The 27954-nt window shown below is 40.2% G+C and overlaps 1 protein-coding gene across 4 annotated transcripts in view; it reads left to right on the top strand.

Annotated features, from left to right (window-relative positions):
• MICU2 (mitochondrial calcium uptake 2) overlaps positions 1-27954 on the top strand; it is a 107250-nt gene that overhangs the window by 428 nt on the left and 78868 nt on the right. Inside the window, exon 1 of one of the 4 annotated variants that reach the window (XM_050766494.1) lies at positions 59-280. The exons of the other annotated variants lie outside the window; for them this stretch is intronic. The gene's annotated coding sequence lies outside the window, so the exon portion shown is untranslated. Of the gene's footprint in view, positions 1-58; positions 281-27954 lie in introns of those variants that run through there. 4 annotated transcript variants of the gene reach the window in all.

Below are 27954 nucleotides of genomic sequence, written 5' to 3'. Positions count from 1 at the left end.
CTGGACTGGCCCCCGCCCTGAGCCCCCGAGGGCCTTCGAGGCCGGTGACGGGAGATTCCGCCTCCCTTGGGAGAACCCCGCGGACGCTGACCACCACAGCCCGCAAACTGGCCGCAGTAATTTCGTGGTGATGAGTGTGGGCGTGTCTTAATTCAAGCCTCCTAATTCAGAATCTCACTGCGCCTCGCCCCTTCCTCCTCTCTGGTCTTTGAAGTGGCGTTCACATCCACAGGTGTTTTGCGTCCAGTTACCCCGCTGGGATCTACCTTTGTTAACCTTTGTAAGTTTTACGACCTCCTCTTTGCATAGCATGAAGAAGTTCTGTCGATTGCTTTTTTAAGTCACGAAGGTGTCAGCCATAAAAATTAACCAGTTGATTTCCAGATTTTATTATCAACTTTAAGGAACATTATTACATGATTATAAACCTTAATATCTTAGTGGACCATTATAAGTTCTAAGCAAAAATTGCTCCTAAAACCTCCATCTATTAAAGATAAGAGTCGGCCGGGCGCAGTGGCACACGCCTTTAACCGCAGGACTTTGGGAGTCCGAGACGGGTGGATCACCTGGGGTCAGGAGTTCGAGACCAGCCTGGCCAACATGGTGAAACCGCCCCGCTTCCCCACGTCTCTATTAAAAATACAAAAAAATTAGCTGGGCATGGTGGCGGGAGGCTGAAGTGGGAGAACCGCTTGGGCCCGGGAGGCGGAGGTTGCAGTGAGCCGAGATCAACCCATTGCACTCCAGTCTGAGCTACAAGAGCGAAACTCAGTCTCAAAAAAAAAAAAAAAAAACAGATTCAAGTTCCCTGTTTCAAGATAAATAATGTAACGCATTTGAAAATTTGAATGAGTAGTACTTTAAAATTTTTGTAGACCTAATAAGTTTTTACGTATGAGCTTTTTTGAAAATTGAAAGTAGTGTTTTATTATTTTCTTTTTTAGATTTACATTATGCCTTTCTAGCGAAAAACTCAAGGAACATTCAGATACAACAAAAAAGGAAAGAAGGCCTTGTGAATTAAAATTAAGTATTGGCAAGTGATATTCCTTATTTGTATTAATAACAAATTATTATAATACAAATTATATTAATGTAAACATAATAGATATAATGGAAAGGTCTATCATCTAGTGTTTTTATAGCATTTTTGTGACTCTTGTACCAAGGAGTTCAGTGTATTCATCGTTAGTTTCTCTCTCTCCCCTTGATTCATCCTGTTTTTAAGACCCTTAGATTAATCTTCTGTGGAGTATCACTTTAACCACACAGTGTACCCTTCTTCAGAAACCATTAGTGTCTCATTTTGCTGACAGTAAAATGCACTTTTTTTTTTTTTTCTTGAGACCGAGCCTCCTCTCTCTGTCGCCAGGCTGAAGTGCAGTGGCGCAATCCTGGCTCACTGCAACCTCTGACTCCCCGATTCAAGTGATTCTCCTGCCTCAGTCTCGCGAGTAGCTAGGATTACAGGCATAGGCCACCACGTCCAGCTATTTATTTTTATTTTTTTGTATTTTTAATAGCGCCGGAGTTTCAACATGTTGGCCAGGATGTTCTCGATCTCCTGACCTTGTGATCCGCCCGCCTTGGCCTCCCGAAGTGTTGGTATTACAGGCGTGAACCACAGGGCCCGGCCAAAATGCACATATTAAAACTTTGTCCTTCAGAGCCCTTTGAGTCACACTCTGACCTGACACTACTCAGGCACCATCCCACTAAAGTGATTCACTCACTATCCCTAGAACAAGACTTAAATACCACTCACCCCCCAGCAGCAATTTGTAGACTCTTGATTTCACTTACACATCTAACTGGTTTTTTTCCGGCCCACTTCTAGTCTTTCTCCTTTTAAATCCCTAACTTGACTCTGAAAACTTCACACTAGTGTAGTTATTTTGGATTCTCTTCCCAGCTCTCAGTTCTCCTTCCCTGCAGCTTTGTAAGTTTAATCTTAGCTAAAGTAATACAGAAACGATTTTATTATCAATTGTTTAATAAAGTCTGTTGGCATAGCATTTGCCTGATCTACTGTTGGACCGAGACAGTGGTTCTCAGCCTTTTGCCACCACGGTGGACATTCCTTTCAGCATCAGTGGCTGAATACAGTAAGGATTGAGAGGACTCGTAGCTTGAAAACTTTGCCTTCACCTCAGTGATTTTGATACATTTCCCTAAGATTTGGGCCTGTTAATTCTCCTCTGCCACCACTACTTTGGGGACAGGTGTGCATAGTTGAACTAGATACATACTAGAATTTTGATTTGTGATGAATCTTCCATCGCCATACAGTTTTATGCATTAATACAGTTATGTTGGTATTCCAGGTTGGTAAAGTCTTCCTGACGTGGCCCTATAATGATAGTGAATACGTCTGGCCGGGCGCGGTGGCTCACGCCTGTAATCCCAGCAGTTTTGGAGGCTGAGGTGGGCGGCTCACGAGGTCAGGAGATCGAGACCATCCTGGCCAATACAGTGAAACCCCATCTCTACTAAAAATACAAAAAATTAGCCGGGCATGGTGGTGGGTGCCTGTATTCCCAGCTGCTCGGGAGGCTGAGGCAGGAGAATGGCATGAACTCGGGAGGTGGAGCTTGCAGTGAGCTGAGATCCGGCCACTGCACTCCAGCCTGGGCGACAGAGCGAGACTCTGACTCAAAAAAAAAATAATAATAATAATAGTGAATATGCCCTTCATTTTCAGTTATTATACTAAGTGCTTTTTTCCAATAAAAATATAAATTTATAATTAATGAAGTCCTACAATTTTCTAGTTCCCATTGTGACCAACAGCTTGCATTTTTGAGGGTCAGTCAGGAATTAAGGGTAGAGTTTCATGTCGTGAAACAGTAGATAAATTGGGACCTTCCTTTTTTCTTTACTTTCTTCCTTTCACAAGTATTGAAATCTTACTCGGTCCTTCACAATATGCCAGGAGCAGGAACTGGAGACACAGTGTGTGTGCTTACAGTTTAATGGGGAAGGGCAGTTTTAATACAGTGTGATCAATGCTGTGGTCGGATTAAATACTGGGTGCTGTGGAAGCATAGTGGAAGAGTGTTTCACACAGTCTTGGTTTCCTGAAGGAATTATGTGTAGGTTGACACCTGGAGGGTGATTGCAAGTTTGCTAGGCAAAGAGAAGGGGAAGAGTTTCATTGGCAAAGGAAATAGCTTTACAGAGGTCTGAAAGTAAGAGTTTGACTCAGCAGAGTAAGAGCTGCGAAAGATGGGGTTCAAAACTGGGTTTGAGCAGTGGCTGGGAATCAAATCATTAAGTGTCCCATAAGCCATGTGACATTAATTTTTATCTTGAGGACAGCAGGAAGCCGTTGCAGGATTTCTTAACCCTCATGGAGCCCCATATGTCCATGCATAGAATTTAGGGGATCTGTGAACTTAGAAAAAATACTACATTTTTGTTTTCATTGACAAAATTTCATTGACAAAAATTTTGTTTCATTTTTGTTTTCATAAATTGTTTAATGTTTTCTTCAATTCATTTAATGAATGTAGGCAACAAGCTATAGTGATATTACAGTAACTGCCTTTGTCATCAACAGAAATCTCAGATATTTTCCTACTATATTAGAGTTGTTATGAGTATTTCAGAGTATCACTTCTTCAAAATGAAAGTGCTTTTTAAAACTGCCACCATATCAATTTAATGTGTAAATAAGTCCATGTAATACTGTATCACAAATTTGTTTGTGACCTTTGGAAAGAGTATTGGGACTTTAGTAAAGAGAGTGAATTGAAAATTAGATTTAGGGAGCTGTTGCAGTAATTCAGGAGAGAGTTGATGATAGCTAAATTAGTGGATGAATTTAAAATACATTTAAAAGATAAATTAGTAAAGACTCTGAATTGCAAGTCTATGTATTGTATTGTTACACCTGGCCAACAAAATAGTGCCTCCAACAAAGAAATTCTTAGTGGAACTTGTTTTAGATCATGTCAGCACATCAGTTACTTCTGTGTAAACTGCTGCTTTTGAAATAACATTTGAAAACTTTTTTAAGCTTTTAGTATTACTCCCATTACAATGTTATATTTGATTCAGACATGTAAAATCAGAAACCATAGGAGGAGATAGATTTATTCTCTTGTTCCAGTCCATTCTGCTGTAAAAGGATAGCTGCATTCTTAAGCCTTGATACATTTTATGAAATTATAAAAAGTTATTTCAATGGAGAAAGGAGGTTTAGGAACAAGAGAGTTTTAGAGTTGCAAGGGTGAAAGTATTTCTTTCCTGTAGGAATTTAAATAATAAGTGTTATGGCAGTGGTCCTCAACCTTTTTGGCACCAGGGACTAGTTTCATGGAAGACAATTTTTCCACTGACGGAGATGGGGGTGGTTGCGGGATGTAACGGCTGCACCTCAGATCATCAGGCATTAGTTCGATTCTTGTAGGAGTGCAGCTCACAATAGGTTTTGCGCTCCTGTCAGAATCTAATGCTGCTGATCTAACAGGAGGTGGAGCTCATGCGGTAAGCTCTTTTCACCCACCACGCACCTTCTGTTGTGTGGTCTGGTTCCTAACAGACCATGGACCCTTAGTGGTCCATGGCCCATGGGTTGGGGACCCCTGTGTTGTGGTTACTATTGTATTTTGTTATTTGAAGCTAGAATCATATATTGGCAAATCCAAACTGATTAAAACAAACCTCCATTTCACTAAGTAGATATTCAACAGTAGATGATCAGACTAAAAGTAAAGCTTTCTGAATCATTACTTCTTTTTTTGGTTTTGTTTTTGGAGATGGAATCTTGCTCAGTCACTCAGGCTGGAATGCAGTGGTGCAATCTCGGCTCACTGCAACCTCCGCCTCCCGGGTTCAAGCAATTCTCCTGTCTCAGCGTCCCGAGTAGCTGGGACTACAGGTGCATGCCACCACGCCCAGCTAATTTTTGTATTTTTAGTAGAGATGGGGTTTCACCATATTGGTCAGGCTGGTCTCGAACTCTTCACCTCAGTTGATCCATCCACCTCAGCTTCCCAAAGTGCTGGGATTACAGGCATGAGCCACCGCACCTGGTACCATTACTATTTTAAGTCATTGTAATAATGCCCAAAACTGGGGAAGAAAAGTAAAAACAGCAGAGCCAAAGTAAAATACAATATAGTTCACAGTTGACAACAGTGATGTCTTATTTGTTATTATTCACTTGTTAATTGCATGAATATTTCATTTACTCCCTAAATTTTCTTTCCAAATTATGCATAATATTGGTTAGTTTAGGTTTTTTTGACTTCATAACAGATTTTTGTTGTTGCTGTTTGCTTTTCAATAGAAAATTTTTCCACTACTGTTTGAAAAGTAAAATTATTTTGCATAACATTGTCTATAATGCTGTATTTTTTATTCTAAATAAATACAAATTCTTTATACAAATTCATTGATATTTTCTTGGATATGTTTATTTACATTCATATTTATAAATGCATAAAACTCTCCTCTGTTATAATTTGTTTTTTTTTCTTTCATAGTGCTTATCGCTGTTTGAAATTTTTTTAAATTATTATTATTGTTATTATTTTGAGACAGAGTCTCACTCTGTCACCCAGGCTGGAGCGCGCGATCTCACTTGGCTCACTGCAAGTTCCGCCTCCCAGGTTCATGCCATTCTCCTGCCTCAGCCTCCTGAGTAGCTGGGACTACAGGTGCTGGCCACCACGTCCAGCTATTTTTTTGTATTTTTAGTAGAGACAGGGTTTCACTGTGTTAGCCAGGATGGTCTCGATCTCCTGATCTCGTGATCTTCCCGTCTCGGTCCCCCAAAGTGCTGGGATTACAGGCGTGAGCCACCGCGCCCGACCCTGACATTTTTTTATATGCTTGTTTATTTTGTCTTCCCTTGCTAGTATGGCCTCTTGTCTTTTTCATCTCTGTATTCTTAGTACCTAGAATAATCACAGTCACATAATGGCACATCGTCAATGTTTATCTAGGGTGAATGAACTGAAATGCATTAGATAACAAAGTGACCTTCTCTAACTTTGGTTTGATTGGCGTTTATAGAAATATTAGACAACCGATATCTAGAAGTGGTTAGAATCAGCTAAGTTATAACTGTCCCAGATATATTCAGTTACACACTTAGAGCCATGGAGACATGTCATGCCATATTCCCCTTAGAAAACGTAAGTAAATAAGAGACTTTGCTCTTACCTGCTGTGTCCCAAGGGCCTAGAAAAAAGTCTGGCACATAGTAGGTGCAGTAAATATTTATTGAATGGGTGAATTAATTGATGACATCTATAATGTTTTAATAATAGATATACCTTTGTCCCTGAAGTTTAAAGATGGGTCCATTTAACCTGTTACTACATATAAGATTGCATTTTTAGTATATATTATTAACATTTATATTTGTCTTTATATAGCAAGCTTTTGTCCTTTGCTATCACATTAAAATATCAAATATTCATTTTAGAATTTAAGTAAAATTATATTTTCATTTCAGTTATTGAGATGCTTCAACTGGTAAACCTCAAGCCAATTAAATTAGTTTTAAATTTGGAAAATAATCCTGACATGGCAAAAACCAACTATATTAATAAACTATTTCTACATCTTAGTTAAGTGCATGTTACACATTTTACACCAACTGAAGATATAACAAGCTCTGTATCTTAACAATTGGCTGAAAATCCTGTTAGCAAGAGAATGGCTTTGGTTTACATACTCTGTGTTTGAGGTAGAGAGTAAGCCCTGTAAGAACCTGAATGTGAGGCCGGGCGCAGTGGCTCATGCCTGTAATCCCAGCATTTTGGGAGGCCGAGGCGGGTGTATCGCTTGAGGTCAGGGGCTCAAGACCAGCCTGGCCAACATGACAAAACCCCATCTCTACCAAAAATACAAAAATTAGCCAGGCGTGGTGGTGTGTGCCTGTAGTCCCAGTTACTTGGAAGGCTGAGGCAGGAGAATCACACTGCACTCTAGCCTGGGTGACAGAGCCAGACTCCGTCTCCAAAAAAAACAAAACAAAACAAAACAAAAAAAGAACCTGAATGTGGCTGACTTAGGCTTCAGGGGTGAGAGAAAGCTACTTTGCATAATACAAGCAGAAGAATTTGGAGCATATAAGGGAAATGTGGGGGGAAGTGAGTACTAAGAGTGGAGATGGAGGGAGAAGGAAGGACAGGATTGGAAAGGCATTAGTCTTAAGATCTCTGTAGTCTTAAGAAACTCTGTAGTCTTAAGATGTCCCCTTCTTTCATCCCATCATAAGTAAAGTCTAGCAAATGCACAAGTGCTTGGATAGAGTTGCACAAGGCTCCCGTGGTTTTAAGCAGAAGTAGCGCTGGATGGAAGTGATAAAAGAGGAGACATGGAGAATGTAAGTACCTCCACTGCCCCAGTTCTTAGCAACAGTCCTGGAAGGATTTTGAATATTCCTAGATTGTAAAATTAAAAGTAGGATTGATCTCTGTCAGAGTCCAATAAGGAGACAGAAATCAAACCAGTAATCTGAAGAAGGAAATTTAATGTAAAAAAGTAGTAGAAGGTAATTGACTACTAAGGGAGTAATACTCACAGAGGTACAGAAGTAGCAGGTGTCAAAAAGTAGCTCCTGCCTCTAGGCTGAAGAAGAGTGGACCGTGAAGGAACTAAAGACTTAGGAGAGGTATCCTCCTCCACCCCGAAGCGGAGATTCAGCCTTTTTCAAGAGGCTGTGCCTATCACAAGAGTATAAAGCCTGCTGCAGCTGAAGAAGCTTGTCAGATGGTGACACAGCACCTGACAAGAATAAGTACACCCATTAATGGCTGTGGGGGAAGTAAGAATTGAGGCTATCATTCCTTTCCATTTACGAAAAGACTTTTCTAGCCATCCTGTAAAGGGGTCATTTACCCCGAGTTGCTGGCTAACTCATTGGACAGAGCAGTCAGACCTTGCAATGCCTTTGTTATAGTTCCATTAGGGGCAGTGTTGTTTGGGACGAAGGTGTAACATTGAGTTTTAATCATGGTGCAAACTCCTCCTCTTTTTGCTAATATCATGTCTAAGGCTATCTGATTTTCCAAAGCCATCTGGCTAGTAGCCCTTAATTGTTCAGCTATTCCTTTAATAGCATTTTTAGTGTAGTTAATAAATTGCTGTTGGTTGTAGTAGATGTGGGTTATCTAATCTACATTTTTATTGTTACCTATCAAATAGTGACATAAATCCTGCAGCTATTTGATTTTGGGCTTTAAATTGATCTGGAATTCCCTGTGGGATTCTAATTGTGTCTAAATAGATCTAAGAGTCTAAAGACCCATAAGGGGCTTCTCTCACTTTACGATGTCTTATTTTTCCTTCCTCTGGTTGACGAAATGCCAGGGTGAAAGGGATAGCCAGTTGGACTAAAGCACAAGTGCCACTCCAGTTATTCAGCAGAGTGCCCAGTAAAGGTCCACCACAATACCACCACACATCCGCTCAGGGATGAACAAGGGCTGACTGATTGATAAGCTCTTGAAAATTCTTAAGCTCACTGCATCCCTTCAGGTCTCCAAAGAACGCTAAGTTTCCTCCCTGTCATGAGAGACATGAAGTGAACTTAGTGTTGGGAGATGGAAGCTGGAGGGCCCTTGGGGGCTGACCTACAAGGTGCCGGACTTCGGGATATAGCAGAGAGAGAGCTTGGCATGACTTATTACTCCCGGCTGTAGAATCCTGGAAAAGAACTACCATGCAGCCCACACCTGGTCAACTGGAGGACCACCTTCGTGGAAAGGGGACAGTTTGGGCCTCTGACCTGCCATGTGCACAAGCATAACAGTTGCTTTTGTTTAACGTTGTGGATGGAATATTTGAGCCATTCCAACCAGGCATTTGCATCTTGGTATCCTATTTTAATTGCCAAAGTTTGTTTTAAGTCTTTAACTCCTGTGATCCTCTAGTAAAATGAATGTGTGGTTTTAGGAAATTACAAAAACCGTTTGGGGCAGTCCGTCCTTGCTCTTTAGTGGTCCACAGAACGTTGGACCAACTACGGCATAAAAGCTCTACATCAGGGGGCAAGACTCCTGTTTGACACTGGGGTCTGTATTGAAATGCTGAATTTGATATTATTTACTTAATAAAATTTAAGTTGGATGTCTTTTATGTTCAGAGAAAGCAGAATGCCTCCACCTGTGCAGTTCAAAGTCTGACTTCTTTGAATCTATCAAAAAAGAAAAATCAAGATTCAGTGTTCACTGAAATTTCATCTACTTTAAGTGCACATTTAGTGTTTAGTATCTTATAACTACCATTCTAAAGTACTTATACCTAACTATTTAGCTTTTATTCATCATTTCACTAATACTTAGTGTAGTCTTTAATTCATGATAGGTACTAATAAATAACTGTTAAGTGAATAAGTGAGTGGATGAATGAATGGTAAGAGTGTCCAGCTAAAGCTGTGCTTAAAATGGCTAAATTCAGTTCAAAGTCAGCATGCTTTTCCTCCGATCTACAATCCATTCATATTGTTCCTATACCTACTTGCATTTGCAGTTTTAAAGCATTTTCACCTATGACTGAGTAGTGGCTACTCTCCAGAATGTTCCTTAATTTAGGTTTAGTTGATGTTTCCTCATGATTCTTGCACTTTTTTCACAAATGCCACTAAAGCCGTGCTGTGCTCTTTTCAACGCGTCGTATTAGGAGGTACACAAATTAGATTTCTACTGGTGATAATTACAATTACTTTTATCATTTGGTAAGAAGACATCTGCCAGGTTTCTTCATTAAAAATTTAATAAGTTCTTTATACTCATTAATAAGTATTTTGAGGGGGGATAATTTTGTGGCTTCATAAGGCTTTGTCCTCTCCAGTGTTTACTCATTTATTCATTTATTTATGTATACGGACTCATGGATTCCCATTTTACTCAAAGAGTTTCCATTTATTTTGATACTCAGTCGCCCCATATGTAACCAGTCTCCTGAAAGCTGGTGCCTTGAATACTCGGTTCTCTCCTCCCCTCGTCCCTGGCAAAGGGGAGGAAGGAAGAGAGAGTGCAGCCAAGTCTTGATTAACCCATCTGAGAGAGGAGAGCTTTTAGCTTTGATGTACAAAATGACAGTTAATTTTCCTAGGATATAGTAGATTATACCCTCTGAAATGTCAGACAAATAATGTTCATAATGGGAAAGGGAAGAAGATGCCTGGGAGAGCAGCTTCTAGGAAAATAAAATTAAGCATCTTTTCTCACCAACTTTAATGCATCATTTTTATATGCTATATTTAAATGTTTGTGTATATATGCTGACCTTGGTACTGGAAAGATTTAAAGTGACTTAAGAAAATGCTGCTGCAAGTTAGAATTTTTAAATGGAGAGAAAAATGAGAGTAATAAACATAAGCCATAAAGAAGACTAAAATATATGCTGTAACACGCCAGGTGTGTTGGCTCCTGCCTATAATCCCAGTGCTTTGGAGGCCGAGGCGGGAGGATTACTTGACCAGGAGTTTGAGGCCAGCCTGGGCAATACAGCAAGACCTCGTCTCTACAAAAAAAAATAGGAAAAAAAAAGGGCCAGAATTGGTGGTGCGCGTCTGTAGTCCCAGCTCTTTGGGAGGCTGAGGTGGAGGGATCTCTTGAGCCTGGGAGGCTGAGGCTACAACGAACCATGATCACACCACTACAATCCAGCCTGGATGGCGGAGCAAGACCCTGTCTTTAAAACAAACAAAAGACACAAATAGAAAAGTTGGATTTTCATAGCAGCAAGGATATTTTTTCTGTTGCAACAGGAATGAAAACAGAGGGTATGGTAAATCCTAGAAGCTGATTATAGACTAATTCCACATTTTCCTTCTGGAAAAAAAAAAAAGCCTTAAAAAAAAAACTGATGTTGAACTGCTCTGAAAAATAAAGAAGTAGATTCAGGGATCTGTAATCATCAGAGGGATCTGTAATGTACTACTGGAGCGGGTAACCCAGATGGTTAGGGGGAGAGGGAATAGTTTACAGAGCTGTGAAACTGAATCGTGAGAGCGGGGATGCAACAATTTTGATGAATATGGGACCAGTTGCCACAGACTTCTAATGGCTTTCTTCTAGTGAGTCCGCTAATTCGGGTTTCTTAATGTTGCTGTAAAGTATTATCTAAAAAATGTATTTTCATAAACCTTGCTATTTGACTTATTAAGTAATGGGCATTAAATTTAAAAATTGTTACAATTCTAAAATGAGAATACCAGGTGGTTTGCTTTTGATATTATGTAAATTCATATTTGGAACTCATTTTTTATTTTGTGAGTACAATCTGACTAAGAGATGGTTACAAATTTTAAATAAAAGCAAGAAATGTGGACCGTTATGTTTAAATAAGCAAAACTATATTATAACTTAGGAAGTGAATTTGCAGTTTCATTAGATGTAGAATCTCTTTTTCTATTCCATGTCAGTGAATATTTTAAACACTCAATGTAGTTAATAAGATTAATCTATTTTAATTTGCTCTAAGAGCCATAATCATAAAATTAAATTGGCTTTCTTTTATTTCAAGCTGTCTGACCATAGATTTGTGGTGATTATTTTTGTGAAAAAGAAAAAAAAATATGCTAATAGGACATTAACAATAGGTAAAACTGGAACTTTTTTTTTTTTTTTTTTTTTTTTTTTTTTTTTTTAAGACAGAGTCTCGCTCTGCCGCCCAGGCTGGAGTGCAGTGGCGTGATCTTGGCTCACTGCAAGCTCCGCCTCCCGGGTTCACGCCATTCTCCTGCCTCAGCCTCCCGAGTAGCTGGGACTACAGGCGCCCGCCACCTCGCCCGGCTAGTTTTTTTGTATTTTTTAGTAGAGACGGGGTTTCACTGTGTCAGCCAGGATGGTCTCGATCTCCTGACCTCGTGATCCGCCCGTCTCGGCCTCCCAAAGTGCTGGGATTACAGGCTTGAGCCACCGCGCCCGGCGTAAAACTGGAACTTATTGGAGTATACCGTTAGTATATTTGTGTGCAGTGCATTCGTTTAATAACAGTACATGTAAAATTGATATGCCAAGAGCAGTAAACTTTATAGCAACATACAGAAGTTTAATAACCGTGAAACATTGTAATCCCAGTGAAGACTAAAGCTTTCTTGCAACAGTAAAGGAAGAATGCAAAGAAGTTTTTATACTTTATTGCCTCAGGTAAAAAATGTCTGTAGAAACAGGTAAGTGATGACAAAGCTTTGATGTTAATAAGCCCAAATGGAAGTCAAAAATCAAAGTGTGTAAATGGCTACATTATGAAAAGAGAGATGACAAAGTTATACCCTGTAATTAGATGTAATTTGTGCTTTTGGCATAGCTGTTTGTCCTGCATGAATGAGCGGTTGTCTTACTTTCCTTCCTTGTATAATAGGACAGTAGTTAACGATCCTGCCGTAAATCTGTGGAGCCATTTTTCTGGGGGAAAGAACAACAAATTGTAATATCAAATCAAAGTATATTTAACCTTTTCTTTTGCATTTATATTGTTTAGTGGAATCCAAGTAAATATTACTGTTTGTTCTTGTTCTATAAACCATGTGTGTTTTAGTAGCTAATATATACAAATTCTGCTTCTGTTACTGTGAATTTTGGAGTTTTATGAATTACAACAGTGCATAAACATACCAAAAGCCACTAATAGTAGCAGTATATGAATCTAAATGTTTTATTTATAGTTTAAAAAGCAGTAAATATTTGGTAGAGTAAATTAGTAGTAAATATATTCTCTCAATAATTCTTCATAAATAACATTGTTAAATGTTTTCAGAGTATAAGTAATTTCAATATAAAAATAATATTTAATGAGTCATATTTTTTAAGTATAGCCTGGCCTTAAAATCCTCATAGATATCTGTGAAACCTACATAGATATGTGGTTCCATAGATAGTTCCATAGATATTTCTAAGGAAATAAGATGTTATAAAATCTTAAATTTATCCACATGGATATCATTTGTTTTGTGTGTTATGTACTAGAAACTTGATACCTTAAGATCGCAGGCATCTTTGTCCTCAGTCCCTCATCACTTAGCTGTATGTACCCTGCTCACTGCCAGCTCCGCCTCCCAAGCCGTTCTCCTGCCTCAGCCTCCCAAATAGCTGGGACTACAGGTGCCCGCCACCACGCCCGGCTAATTTTTTGTATTTTTACTAGAGATGGAGTTTCACCGTGTTAGCCAGGGTGGTCTCGGTCTCCTGACCTCATGATCCGTCCACCTCGGCCTCCCAAACTGCTGGGATTACAGGCGTGAGCCACCACTCCCGGCCAATGCAAACCATTTTAAAATTAGGCAAGATGAACCTTAAATATGAAAGCACAATGTGTTTCCACAAACTGTTCCAGATATTTCAAAGGAAAATATGGATAATGCAGCGTATCTACTGTTTGGAATTGCATCATTTTTCTCATTCACTAGTATATACAATTAGACAATTATATACAGTAAGAAGCTATAAATGGGTTGATTTCTGCATTTCTTGAATGTCAGGAGATTAAATGACACTGTTGAGTGTTTTATGTACAAAACCTTTTTCATTTTAACTTGGTCATAATTGCCCAATTAAGAAACCAGCTCAAATCAGCACATTTTCAATATGGCTCTGCCTCCATTCAGACCCAGTCCTGGGAAGTTCTGGAATGCTTGGAATGCTCCAGGATTGAATTCCAGGTCAGAGAACTGCTCTTTCAGTGGTGGTGGTGGTACTGCTTTGACTGTTGCTTTAGCGGGAGCCTGGTGAATGGAACTGTGACTGCCCTACTGCAAAGAAAAAACAGGAAAACAGCTGAGCACTTCCCAAAGGCTCATTTAATTATCAGATGATAACTGATGCAGCTGCCTACATATGTTGAAGTATATATGGAAGACTTATCTGTCCTAGTAGTTCCTAATCTCAGACATATGAAGTGTAAGATACTTGAATGGCAAGCCAGAAAATAATGATAATGAGGAAACATTGGGGTTTAACCAGGAAACCATTGCAATACCAAGAAGACAATCAGTAGCGTATGTAGTAGTGTATGTTACAGAGACACACTTTTAATTGTTTTTTTTTTTTTTTTTTTTTTTTTTTTTTTGGAGTCGGAGTCTCGCTCTGTCGCCCAGGCTGGAGTGCAGTGGCCGGATCTCAGCTCACTGCAAGCTCCGCCCTCCCGGGTTCCCGCCATTCTTCTGCCTCAGCCTCCCGAGTAGCTGGGACTACAGGCGCCCGCCACCTCGCCCGGCTAGTTTTTTGTATTTTTTAGTAGAGACGGGGTTTCACTGTGTTAGCCAGGATGGTCTCGATCTCCTGACCTCGTGATCCGCCCGTCTCGGCCTCCCAAAGTGCTGGGATTACAGGCTTGAGCCACCGCGCCCGGCCTTAATTGTTAAACCTAATACTGACTGATCACTTTTTATCAGTGATTGAAGCATGTTTATTTATTTAATACTGCAACTTTTTGTTTTGTTTTCTACTTATAGAGACAAGGTCTGGCTCTGTCACCCAGGCCAGAGCATAGTGGTGCGATCATAGCTCAAGGCAAACTCCTAGACCCATGCAGGCCTCCCTCCTCAGTCTCTCAAGTAGCTAGGACAGGCATGAAATGAGCTAGTCCAGCCTTTTTGTTTTTAAACTAGTACTTTGTATTTCATTAGTAGACTTGACCCATAAGGCAGTGCTTAAATCCATCTTAAATTATAGTCGTGAAAAGATTGCTTCCTAAAACACTGAATAAATTGTTATAAATGAAGTTTCGGTGCCACAAAAGAAATAGCACTCGAAAATAAACTTTTCTTTTTACTTCTCAGCGAGGCAATGTACTTCTATAGAAGAGCGCGCCCTTACAGATAGAGCAATGGTGAGCGCACACCTGGACAAGGGAGGGGGAGGGGTTCTTATCCCTGACGCATGTGGCACCTGCTGCTGTGGTGTTCCCCTATTGGCTAGGGTTAGACCGCACAGGCTAAACTAATTCCCATTGGCTAATTTGAAGAGAGTTGGGGTGAGTGCTTTGGTGGGAAAAATGCTTATGGCAGAGCAGGATATTGGAATGAGTCAAGGTGGCGAATGAGCAGGTAATCGGAATGAGTCAGGGTGGAGCAGGTAACTGGAATGAGTCAGGGTGGAGCAGGTAATCGAAAAAGGTTTCTTTAGAAAGAAGTTAAGGCCGGGCGCGGTGGCTCACACGTGTAATCCCAGCACTTTGGGAGGCCGCAGCGGGCGGATCACGAGGTCAGGAGATCGAGACTATCCTGGCTAACACGGTGAAACCCCGTCTCTACTAAAAAATTGGAAAAAACTAGCCGGGCGAGGTGGCGGGCGCCTGTAGTCCCAGCTACTCCGGAGGCTGAGGCAGGAGAATGGCGGGAACCCTGGGGGCGGAGCTTGCAGTGAGCCAAGATGGCGCCGCTCACTCCAGCCTGGGAGACAGAGCGAGACTCCGTCTCAAACAAAAGAAAAAAAGGAGCACCGGAAACCCAGCAGAGGACAAGAGCCGAACCCCGGCCTCCTCATTAAAATAAATGTCACTGGCTAAGGAGACAAGATGCTACGTACAAGGCGGTATCCTGGATTAGATCCTGTAACACAAAAAGGGACCCCAGTGGAAACTTGGGGAATCCAATTAAATTCGGCCATTCAGTTAATAGTATTGTACCAATGTTAATCTGTTAGTTTTGGATAAATGTACCATGATGTTAACATCATGTAATGTAAGATGTTAACATCGAATGAAGCTGGCTGAAGGGCATATGGGAACTTCGTGTACCATCTTTGCAACTCTCTGGAAATCGAAAATGGTTGATTTCAATTGAAGTTTAAAAACAAATAAAAATTTTAAAAAAAAAGTTTAAAAGTAGAAAGCAAATAATTGAACGTACATATTGATTCTTTGAAGAGAAATTTAGAACTCATATCTAACAATAATATTATGATTACTGAAATTCTTTGATATATATCAGGAAGGAGGCTAGAACTGTTGCTTGTTTCTCAATTCTTTTTTAAAAATTACTTACGTTGGCTTTTTTTCTTATTGAAATACGTGTATATTATAGAAAAATTAGGGAAAAAGTCAAAGGACACTTGTAAAAACCATCCTTTTCCTATGATTTGAGAAGACTAGTTACTATTAAAGTTTTGGCTGTTGTATCTTGAGTAGATAGATTTTTTATTGGAAATAAAGCTATTGGTGCTGAAGCTGAGAAATGATTATTGTAGTTCCACATCGTGTCGTTAGAGGGAAACTGAGCTGTCCAGGCCCTTTTGGAGACTAGCCCTTGCCCTGTCTCCTTGCTCTCCAGTCTCTTGTCACCCATATTTCTCTTTAGTTGTTTCTCTACTAAAAGCTGTAAGTATTTGTCATACTTAATGTGATGGCTGCTTTCTTATATAGAGCAGGAGAAGACACCCCGCAGTGGCTTTGTTGCCACATCCGGGAAAAGGTATAGTGAAAACAAAATTCAGAATTATGCAGATATGCATGTAAGGTTTTGTTAAAGACCAAGCTTTTATTCCAAAATTTTGTGTAGCAATGATTTCTTGTAGTTCCTTGCTTTATTTGTGCTAGATAGCAGTTGTGTGTATTCTTTATTTTAATTAATCTGCTTTAGCTGGTGACATTTTTAGATGACCTGGAATTAATAGATTTTACATTTCATACTTAGTCATGTTGGGTAAGCTCTTTTCATTTAAATTTTAAAAGAGACCTTTACTGCTAGATATCAAAAAGGGATTGAGTCAAATATTCATCTCAGCTGTTTAAACTTCATTAACTATATACATTATTCTAACATGCATACTTAAAATAGGGAAATTTTATTTTACTAATCATTGTATTTTACCGTTTATCATTCATCTTTGTCATTTTTCCTGAACTTTGAATAGGGTGTGAATCTGATTATGTGGTAAGTTACATACGCTCTTTCCCAAAAAAAATGCACATGCATGTTTCACACAGATTTCAGGGAGTTATGAACCCCAGAAGTGTGATTATGTCATGTAAGGTTAAGAACCTCTGCTATAGGCAGAGCAGTGGCTCACATCTGTAATCCCAGCATTTTGGGAGGCCGAGGTGGGTGGATCACTTGAGGCCTGGAGTTTGAGACCAACCTGGTCAACACGGTGAAACCCTGTCTCTATTAAAAATACATAAGTTAGTCTGGCGTAGTGGTGCATTCCTGTAATCCCAGCTACTCAAGAGGCTGAGGCACAAGAATTGCTTGAACCCAGGAGGTGGAGGTTGCAGAACTTCTGCTCTAAATTTTCAGGTTACGTCCTTGTCCCTTCCTGGTTCTTAATATTTATCCTTCACATTATAAAATGTTTCAAAGGCTAGATCTAAAATTTTTTTCCACTTCACTGCTTTGATTATGTCGTTGTATTGCTCTAACTTTTACATGCTGTTACCTTCAGATCAGGGAATTGATGATGTTTGCCTCTTGCTCTTCACCAGTTCATCTCTTTTGTTCTGACTCTGTACATTCTCTATTCTAACCCAGTTAGCCCTGTTTTACTAACTTATCCTGTTTACACCTTTATAAATGGATCAGACACCTTTGTTGCCACTAGCCTTCATTGTTCAAGGGAGCTTCTTCAAGTTTATTGGTCCTCCAGCCTGTAAGTAAGTTGGGGTATTCAAGTTCTCACAGCCTGAGGAGTTTACCCATAATTTCAGGAATACTGGTAATAATATTTGTTACTTACATGAAGTTTTATAAAGTTATAAGTTAAGAGACTAAACAATAGCCCATACATATTTAGAAACTAATTTTAGACTAAACAGAGTGACAAAATTCATTCGAGTTTTCAGATATTTAAGAGTTACTCTTTCGTACTTCCCAAGCAATTCAAGGTTGGAGATTTAGGTTGCCTGGATCATTGTAGAATATCAGGCCCTGTCTGTTCTAGTCTACAAATATCTGCTCCACTCTCTTCCCAAGATCTAACTAGGATTATTCTTGGTTATAAAGACACAGGAGTAGATTCGCCAACAAGTTTTAAAAGGGAAAGATTACCCAAATGCTAGTTCTGTCCATGCCTACCCTTAAAAGTATGTATATAACAGCTTATAAACTGCAAGTTTTCACTGGTTTTGTTTCTCATATAAGATTCCAAAATTCTTGGGGATCAAGGTAAAGATTTTTCTTTAACCTGCACCAGAGAACCTTATATTTGCTATAGACCTCACTGCTGCCTGGGCAAATGCTAACAATTTTACTTAGTATATGATTCGCTGGCATAATTTTATACTGCTTCCTGTGCTTGAGGTTAAGATGTAGCACTCACATTTCTCCATTTGACACCAACTGTTGTAAAAGAAAAATGGGTAGAGGCGGTTGAAGGGAAAAGTGACCCTGATTCTAGTAGTGGTGGCAATTGAAATAGTAAAGTGAGAAATGATTTTCTACGTATTTAGTAGTAGTTTTACTTTAGTTATGCTTGGTGCTACTGTAAAGCAAAACAGAAAAATAACCAAAAAACCCCACAAAACTTGTTTGGTTTTTCAGTCGTTATACTGCAGATTCTGCAATGACATTTTTTAGAATCTTCACTGTTAAAGTATCCTCAGATATTACTGAGAGCATGGATTTTTTTTTTCAGTTAATAATGATGTATTTTATTGGATCGTATATTTAATGTATCTGTTTTTTGAGACCATGGATATCTTATGAAATATTTCAAAAAGAATAAGGTGAAAGCGGAAAGGGAGACTTTGGCAAATTTGTTCTAGATCTTCAATGATTTGCTCTATATTTGTTCATAACTGATATAAAGCAGAGCTTTGAGCCGGGCGCGGTGGCTCATGCCTGTAATCCCAGCACTTTGGGAGGCTGAGGCAGGTGGATCGCCTGAGGTCAGGAGTTCAAGACCAGCCTGGCCAATATAGTGAAACCTGTTCTCTATTAAAAATACAAAAAATTAGCTGGGCGTGGTGGCGGGAGCCTGTAATCCCAGCTACTCAGGAGGCTGAGGCAGGAGAATCTCTTGAACCTGCGAGGCGAAGGTCTCAGTGAGCCAAGATTGGACCATTGCACTCCAGTCTGGGCAGCAAGAATGAAACTCCATCTCAAAAAACAAAAAAAGCAGAACTTTGCTTAAATAATACATTAATTTTCCAGAATATTATATAATCATATCTGTATTACTTTATTTTTGTATTGTGCAATTTATATGTTTATTTACTGGTGATTTAATTTATAAACATGAACAGAAATATGAATTGCATGTGTCTTTGTACCTTTGCTAGTAAACTACCTGTTTTGATATAATATCTGGCACATTCTTTGCTCATTTCCTGTAAGTACATTTTATTAGCAGAATTTTATCTTAGAAATATTTCATTACAGTCTGTCAATGTACTCCAAGATGAAGCTGAAAAACTCCACTAAAACCTTAATCCACCATGGTATAAGGCCTGAAATCCATCAAGTCATTCATTCAGATTTACAGAAGGAGAATGTGAAGCAGCTGGTGTAATCCAGTTTCAGAGCATTCTGTTTCTAAGATTCCATGATTTCTATGCTAAGCAAAAATTAAGGCAGTATCCTTTGGTACAATTAACACTGCCACCACCTGTCAGTGGCTTTACCTCTTTCCTCTTGTTACAAAGGCATTTTTAAAATCTAAAGTAATTAGCAATATACAGTAATTTACAGTTAAAGGGAAACAGAAGGGCCCCTATTTGTGTGTATCTTTAGTGAGGTTGCACATAGCAGAGTATATACCTGGCTGTCTAAAGATATTTTAATAAATTATTAATAAGGCTTTAAAATACATCAGCATACCCACTTTTGCATATTGGTTCACAGACTAAACATTTTTTTTTTTTGAGATGGGATCTCAGTCTGTCACCTAGACTGGAGTCCAGTGGCACAATCATGGCTCACTGGCTCACTGCAGTCTTGACCTCCCAGGCTCAAGTGATCCTCCCACTTCAGCCTCCTGAGTAGCTGGGACCACGGGCATGTGCTACCATCCCTGAGTTAATTTTTTAAATTTTTTGTAGAGATAGGGTCTCCTTGTGTTCCCTAGACTAGTCTCAAACTCCTGGGCTCAAGTAGTCTTCCTGCCTCAGCCTCCCAGAGTGCTGGGATTACAGGCGTGGGCCACCAAGCCCAGCTCTAAAATTATTACATTTTTTTTTTTTTTTTTTTTTTTTGAGACGGAGTCTCACTCTCTTGCTTAGGCTGTAGTGCAATGGCGCGATCTCGGCTCACTGCAACCTCCGCCTCCCAGGTTCAAGCCATTCTCCTGCCTCAACCTCCCGAGTAGCTGGGATTACAGGTGTCACCACCATGCCCTGCTAATTTTTTGTATTTTTAGTAGAGACGGGGTTTCACTGTGTTGGCCAGGCTGGTCTCGAACTCCTGACCTCGTGATCCACCCGCCTCGGCCTCCCAAAGTGCTGGGATTACAGGCGTGGGCCACCGCGCCTGGAAGCTCAGCTCTAAGATTATTTTTTAAGGACACATTTTGAGTTTGGAATTGATTCCCATTCATAAAAACCCATGAATGTTACCATGTTAGCCATGCACTAGGCACTGGAGATACAGAATAAAAAAAAGATACTTTCTATTCTTGAGGACTTCAATGTAGTAAACAGGCAATTTCAGTGCAGGGTTACTAGAGCTTTGATAAAAAACTTACTCAGGGTTCTATATGCCCACAAGGGAGGACACCTAACCCAAAATAGGTACTTCTGGAAGGACTCCTAGAGGAGATAACTACTGGAGTTTTTTTCTTTTAATTAATTTATTTTATTTTATTTTTTTAGAGACAAAATCTATCACCCAGGCTGGAGTGCAGTGGCACAATTATAGCTCCTGGTTACCTTGAACTTGTGAGCTCAAGTGATCCTCCTACCTCAGCCTCCTCAGTAGCTAGGACTATAGGTGTGTGCCACCACATCTGGGTAGTTTTTTTTTTGAGACAGAGTCTTGCTGTGTCATCCAGGCTGGAATGCAATGGCATGATCCTGGCTCACTGCAACCTCTGTCTCCTGGGTTCAAGCGATTCTGCCACCTCAGCCTCCCGAATAGCTGGGATTACAGGTGCACACCACCACACCCAGCTAATTTTTTTGTATTTTTGTAGAGACAGGGTTTTACCATGTTGGCCACTGGTCTTGAGTGCCTGACTTTGTGATCCACCACGCCCGGCCTCATCTGGGTGATTTTTTTATTTGTTAAATTTTTGTAGAAACAGGGTCTTGCTATGTTGCCCAGGCTGGTCTACAACTCCTGGCCTGAGCTGATCCTTTCCCCTCAGCCTCTCAAAGTCCTGGGATTATAGACATGAGCCACCAAGCCCAGCCCAAAATTAACTGTTAACAAGTAAGTTAGCCAAATTAAAAAGGGGGCTATATTACATGCTTAGCTTCGTAAGGTGTTTTAATTAGTCAGAGGCAAGTAAGTGGTTATTAAATCTGTCTTTTGGAAAGGTTTACTGAAGTTAATATAAGTCAGTCAAGTGAATACTGAAGCTCTAAGGACACCCCAGCAAGTCATATCTGTTTTAGGACAATCTTGTTAACAGTGATCAAAACTGAGATTGACATTGAAGAGAGCTAGTACAATATTTGTTTTACACACGTTTTGTTTTCTGAATTGTACAAAGACCAATTCAGAAAAAAATACTATCAATGGAATTTTTTTTAAAGAAATATAATTTTTTAAGTAAGAAATTTGCAAATCTGCTGAATTCAAACCTTCGTTATTCCATTTACCTGAAAGTTTTAAAATTTTTTGTTCAATTTTTGTTTTGGATAAAATTGTTCTGTTTGTAGAGCAAAACTCCGTCTCAAAAAAAAATCTATTTGTATGCAATCAACATACATTGCAGGGCTTTATAAAAAATAATTTCAGTATTTAAGCAAATTTTGTATAGGGTTGAGGTGGGGCATGAGAGATTTGATGATAGGCAAACTGCTCTCAGTCAGTGTTCAGCCATGAGCTTTAAGAATCCTCACTGTCAGTTTCCTATAAGCTGGGGAAGCACATGGAGGTGACAGCCATTTGCTGAGGGCTGGGATATGGAAGTCTGAGTGGGTCACAGAAAATGTGGGAGCAGGGCAAAATACTATATGAATGAATCACTTTTCTACTGCAGTCACAAACTGTAAAATACAGCTACAGACTGCAGCTGTTCCCCAAGAAGGGCTAGAAGGAAGAAGAGAGGGATCCTTTAATCCATCTCCTCTTTGCTTCATACTGTGTTATAGGATATAATATCCTAAATGTTGTTATCCCTAGTGGTAGCCTCTGTTTATGACTCAGCCCCCCGACAGCACCACTTACTTGAAGGTCTCAGTTTCCAGGAAACCTTTTTGCATGGGTACATAAGATTCCTGAAATTAGAGCTCATATCACAGAAGTTCCTTGTTACTGCTCTGCATCTACTTCTCAGCTGCCCAGAAAAGAGAGCTCACAGTCAAGATAAATCAAGATACCAGACCTGTTGCTAGTTTTCTATTCAGATTTATTTGTATAACATTAAAAAATGTTAGTCTGGTGCATATCTCATTGTGAAAAGTAAGAAATCAAAATATCATGGTTAAGAAATAATGTGTGAAAAATACTTAAATTTATCCTTGTGGAACATACACATTTGCTAAATGCGTGTTGTTCCTTTCATACTTCTGCTGTAACATCACCTGTTATGCCTTCCCCACTAGGGAGTGAGTGCCTCTTCACCCACCATTTTGTTTCTGTAAGATGTTTGGTCATGGGAGACAGTTTTATTAAATAAGGTGATAAGGATGAGTAGTTGTAGAGAGTTCACAAGTAGTATTTTACCTTCTTCTGTGGAGGAAAATAAACTAAAGTAGCTCATTCAATTCTTAAGAAAAATTTAGTTGTAGTTGCCATAAATGAGACTGATGATACCTTGGTGGGAGTATTGAGATTTTAAATTAAGGCCTTTTTTTTTTTGAGACAGAGTCTCATTTTTTCACTAAGGCTGGAGTGCTGTGGTGCGATCTCAGCTCACTGGAGCCTTGACCTCCGAGGCTCAAGCGATCCGCCCACCTCCACCTCAGCCTCCGAAGTAGCTGGGACCACACGTGTGAGCCAGCATGACCAGCTAATCTGTGTGTTTTTTTGTAGATACGATGTTTTGCCATGTTGCCCAGGCTGGTCTCGAACTCCTGGGCTCAAGGGATCCTCCTGCCTTGGCCTCCCAACATGCTGGGATTACACACGTGAGCCATCCTACCTGGCCTAGTCTTTTTTTTTTTTTAATTTGAAACCTAGTTTAAACTTTTTTAGTTTAAACTTTTTGTTTTGAACAGAAACAGAAATATATGTAGTTATGATGTACCTCTTGGAAGGTAATTATGGAAGAAGCAAAAATGAGTACTCTGTTCAGTTACTTAATCAGGAAAGAGAAAGCACTGGATGGGAAGATGCTTGTTTTTTTTTTTTTTTTTTTTTTTGAGACAGAGTCTTGCTCTGTTGCCCCAGGCTGGGGTGCAGTGGCCGGATCTCAGCTCACTGCAAGCTCCGCCTCCCGGGTTTAGACCATTCTCCTGCCTCAGCCTCCCGAGTAGCTGGGACTACAGGCGCCCACCACCTTGCCCGGCTAGTTTTTTGTATTTTTTTAGTAGAGATGGGGTTTCACCGTGTTAGCCAGGATGGTCTCGATCTCCTGACCTCGTGATCCGCCCGTCTCGGCCTCCCAAAGTTCTGGGATTACAGGCTTGAGCCACCGCGCCCGGCCGATGCTTGTTTCTTTACTCATCAGCATCCCCTGACAGTGGCCACTGTTCTCCAGATAGAAATCTATGGGGTTAAAAAAAAATTCTGTGTGTCTGTGTGTGTAAGCATATGCCATTTCATCTTACCATCCTCATCTAAAACAAGCCATGCTAGCTTTCTTCAGTCTCTGGGACAAAGTCTAGACTAGACCATCATAGATCAGACGATATTTCAGAAGCCAGAGAGAGTAGTTCCCAGAGCTTCCAGGTTTCCCAGGAATGACAGTTGTCTCATTGGCTGTCATTTTGTAGAATGTATTGTGAGGCACAGCTTATGCAGTGAATATTTTTAATTTAGTCTGGCAGTATTTTGTTTCATATACAATAAAATCTCTCTAATTCAGAACAAAATGGAAAAGTTGTGTCTAATGAAATGAAAATTGCTGATTGTAAACGCTTCTTTAAGAAGGTGGGATAGTCATCCAGTTACACCACAGAAAGTTCAAAGACAACAGAACAATTTTATATTTTATCCAGATTATTACAAATTCCAAAATAAGGGCCCCAAATGAATAGGTCTCACTATATTTTGGCTAATGCTGTGTATATATATTTAAAACTATAGGGAAGGCCCTTTCTTTTCTCACTTTCTTCCTGAGAAATGTGGAGACCAAAGAATGTTAAACAAAGAACAGAGAACTAACTTTTTCCAATATGTCACTTCATGGATAAAAAGTAGAGACAGAGTGGTGAAGCACCTGTTGCTTTAAAGGCAATAAACTAGTGAAATGTTTTAACAGAAGTCATCAGCTTTCAAAGATCTCTTTTATCCATTTCACATCACTCATTGCTCTTAATTCCTTTGTCACATTTTTTACTGTATTACAAGTAATCCTTGAAATCCATGGAGCATTTTATATCTAACTAGAACCATGTGGATGGTTCTCATGTGTTCAGTATAGCCCCAAATCCCAGCATTTCTTCTGCTCCTCTTTTTCCATACATTTAGTAGTAGATGCAGGTTTGAGAAGCAAATCATGGCAATAGAAGGAATCCATCCCTCCACTCCCACCACTTTCCACCTCAGAAGACTCTAAGTTGCATCTGGGGTAGGGATAGGATGGCAGCCACCAACAGGCCCTCAGCAGCTCTTTGATCTCCACCACTGCATTCCATACCCTTCCTCTCTTCCTGACCAGCTAGTTCCTCAGGCAGCTGCTTCTCCTGCCAGTCCATCGGTTATTTATATGTAACTGTATACACTGCCAACCGAATAGGTTTGTAGAAGCAACTTAGGAAATCTCTTTCAGATAAAGGTTAAGATTAATACTTTTTATTCCACTGCTTTTATTTCTCCACATAATATATGAAGGCAATGTGTGCCTTTTCAGAATAATCTTAATTATGTCTAATCCTCTACTTTTTTTTTTTTTTTAAATTATTAACTCCTTGGACAGCAGTTCTTAAACTGTTGAATCCAGCAATCAAGGCATTATGGTTCTAACCTTATTTACATTTTCTGAGAAACTAAAACAGATCAGTTTCCCCTGAGGTCCTCTAGAATTCTTCATACTTAGTATGCTTAAACATAAGGTGGCGGCAGGCCGGGCGCGGTGGCTCAGGCCTGTAATCCCAGCACTTTGGGAGGCCGAGGCGGGCGGATCACGAGGTCAGGAGATGGAGACCATCCTGGCTAACACGGTGAAACCCCGTCTCTACTAAAAATACAAAAAACCAGCCGGGCGAGGTGGCGGCGCCTGTGGTCCCAGCTACTCGGGAGGCTGAGGCAGGAGAATGGCGGGAACCCGGGAGGCGGAGCTTGCAGTGAACCAAGATGGCGCCGCTCACTCCAGCCTGGGCCACAGAGCGAGACTCGTCTCAAAAAAAAAATAAATAAGGTGACAGCAAATAGAGTAGTAAATACAAGTCTTGGTTTCAATAAAGTGTATTTTCCATTATATGTTTCATTTTATTTATTTATTTTTTGAGACAGAGTCTCGCTCTGTCGCCCAGGCTGGGGTGCAGTGGCGCGATCTCGGCTCACTGCAAGCTCCGCCTCACAGGTTCAAGTGATTCTCCTGCCTCAGCCTCCCGAGTAGCTGGGACCACAGGCGCCGCCACAGCACCCGGCTAGTTTTTTGTATTTTTAGTAGAGACGGGGTTTCACTGTGTTAGCCAGGATGGTCTCGATCTCCTGACCTCATGATCCGCCCGCCTCGGCCTCCCAAAGTGCTGGGATTACAGGCGTGAGCCACCGCGCCCGGCCAAGCAATTTACATCTTAAATAAATTGCTTAAAATTATGGTTTGCCTTACGATACTGAGAGGTGAAGCCAGCTGGGCTTCTGGGTCGTGTGGAGACTTGGAAAACTTTTCTGTTTAACTGGAGGATTGTAAATGCACGGGTCAGTGCTCTGTGTCTAGCTAGAGGGATTGTAAATGCACCAATCGGCACTCTGTGAAATGGACCGATGAGCAGGACATGGGTGGGCCCAAATAAAGGAATGAAAGCGGGCCGCGGGAGCCAGCAGCAGCAGCCCCGTGGGATCGCATTCAAGGCCGTGGAAGCTTTGTTCTTTAGCTCTTCATAATAAGTCTTGCTGCTGTTCACTTTTTGGGTCCCCACCAACTTTAAGAGCTGTTAACACTCACCACAAGGGTCGAGGGTCGGGGGCTTCATTCCTGAAGTCAGTGAGACTCCGAACCCACCATGAAGAGCAAATAGCTCCTCCGGCGCCACCTTTAAGAGCTGTTAACACTCAACTCGAGGCCCGCGGCGTGACAAAGAACCCACCAGAAGGAATAAATTCCGGACACAATACTTTTTATCTTTGTAAGGAATTGACTTAGTCCTAGGAGATAGCAGTCCAGTTTCTTTTGACACCCTGAAATCCCTAAACTTGTATGTCAGCATACTGAATTGTTATTCATATAGATGCGTTTCCTGAAAGTGATACCTCATTATGACTACGACTAAACTAGTGGTAAGTTCTTTAAAAAGTGTATGTTAACAGAAAGGTGAAAGCATTTGCATCATGTGGTCTAATTTTATTTGACAGTTAACAGTATTTGACAACCCCAAACTGTCTACCTTTGTTTTTCTGAAAGACAATACAGTTCCACTTACAGCTCTATTTTCAGTTTATGTAGATACAGCCCTGGTATTTTTATATAACATACGTTCTATGAAGTACTTTGAATATATAGTAAAATCAGACAGTAATGTTGAATTTATATGGCATCAGGTGGAGTATGAGGCATGTAGTATATGTGAATCTTCCAGGTAACTAAAATTACCTGTGTAAACAGGAAAACATTTGTTTTTTATTATTTACATTAAAAACAGCTAGAATGTATTTCATATTTTTCTACATTCTAATATTCCCTAATAATAAATTACTCATGGACAGAAGATCATCACCATGTGTAGACCTGGGGCTGTTGATTGCATGTAATAACATTGATTGGTCCAGGAAATTGCAGCTACGTCTACTATAAAGAAAAATTTGAAATCCCAGGACCCCCAAACTTAAGCCTAGAGGCTGAATCATGCAACAGAATACTTTAGCAAGGTCCTCCTGGAAAGGAAAAAAGCCTTAGGCATGTGGGAAGGGCTACCCCACAGACTATTCATAAGGAAATTCTTTGCTAGCCTCCCATAAACAGGGGCATGCCAATTACAACTTTAGGTGTACAGTCTAAGTCTAGCTCCTAAAACTAAAGTCTGTTAAATTCCACACTGATAATGTCGATTACAAATGTATCTCCCCAGGGGAAGAACAAAGAGAAAACTACTTCTGCCTTTGTCTCCACTCACCTTACCTTCTGTAAAATGTAGATTCACTGGCCGCTAACCGAAGTCTCACAGGAATGTAGCCATTTGCCTTACCCTTACCTGCCCCTCTTCTTACATGCCTTCCCCCATTTTAAGGAAATGTATAAATGTATAAATACTAAAACTCCTGAAAACCTCCAGAAAAACAGCCACAGATGTGTTTGTAGCTTATGTTTTTCCCGGATACAGCCTACAGCTGGCTTAATAAACCTCAATGATTAAAGCTTATGCTGCAGTCACTCATTTCACTTGTCACTGTTTTGTATTATTTTTGTCTCCTGCCTTACTGTCAGGCTGTTAGGTCTGCCTTCTGCCATTAGCGTACTTTAATCTAGCACTTATAATTTAATGTTTTTAATATGGCAGGGTTTTCAAACTAACCAAGTTTATTAGATTGATAGGTAGATTAAGAGTGCTGAATCATGGTATCAAATATCCAATTCCAAATTTCCATATAGGCTCCAGTGTCTTACATATATGGTGGCTATT

This window comes from Macaca thibetana, chromosome 17 (assembly GCF_024542745.1).
Source record: "Macaca thibetana thibetana isolate TM-01 chromosome 17, ASM2454274v1, whole genome shotgun sequence".
In the NCBI taxonomy this organism is placed as follows: Eukaryota; Metazoa; Chordata; class Mammalia; order Primates; family Cercopithecidae; genus Macaca; species Macaca thibetana.
This window is presented reverse-complemented; position numbering and strand designations above follow the sequence as displayed.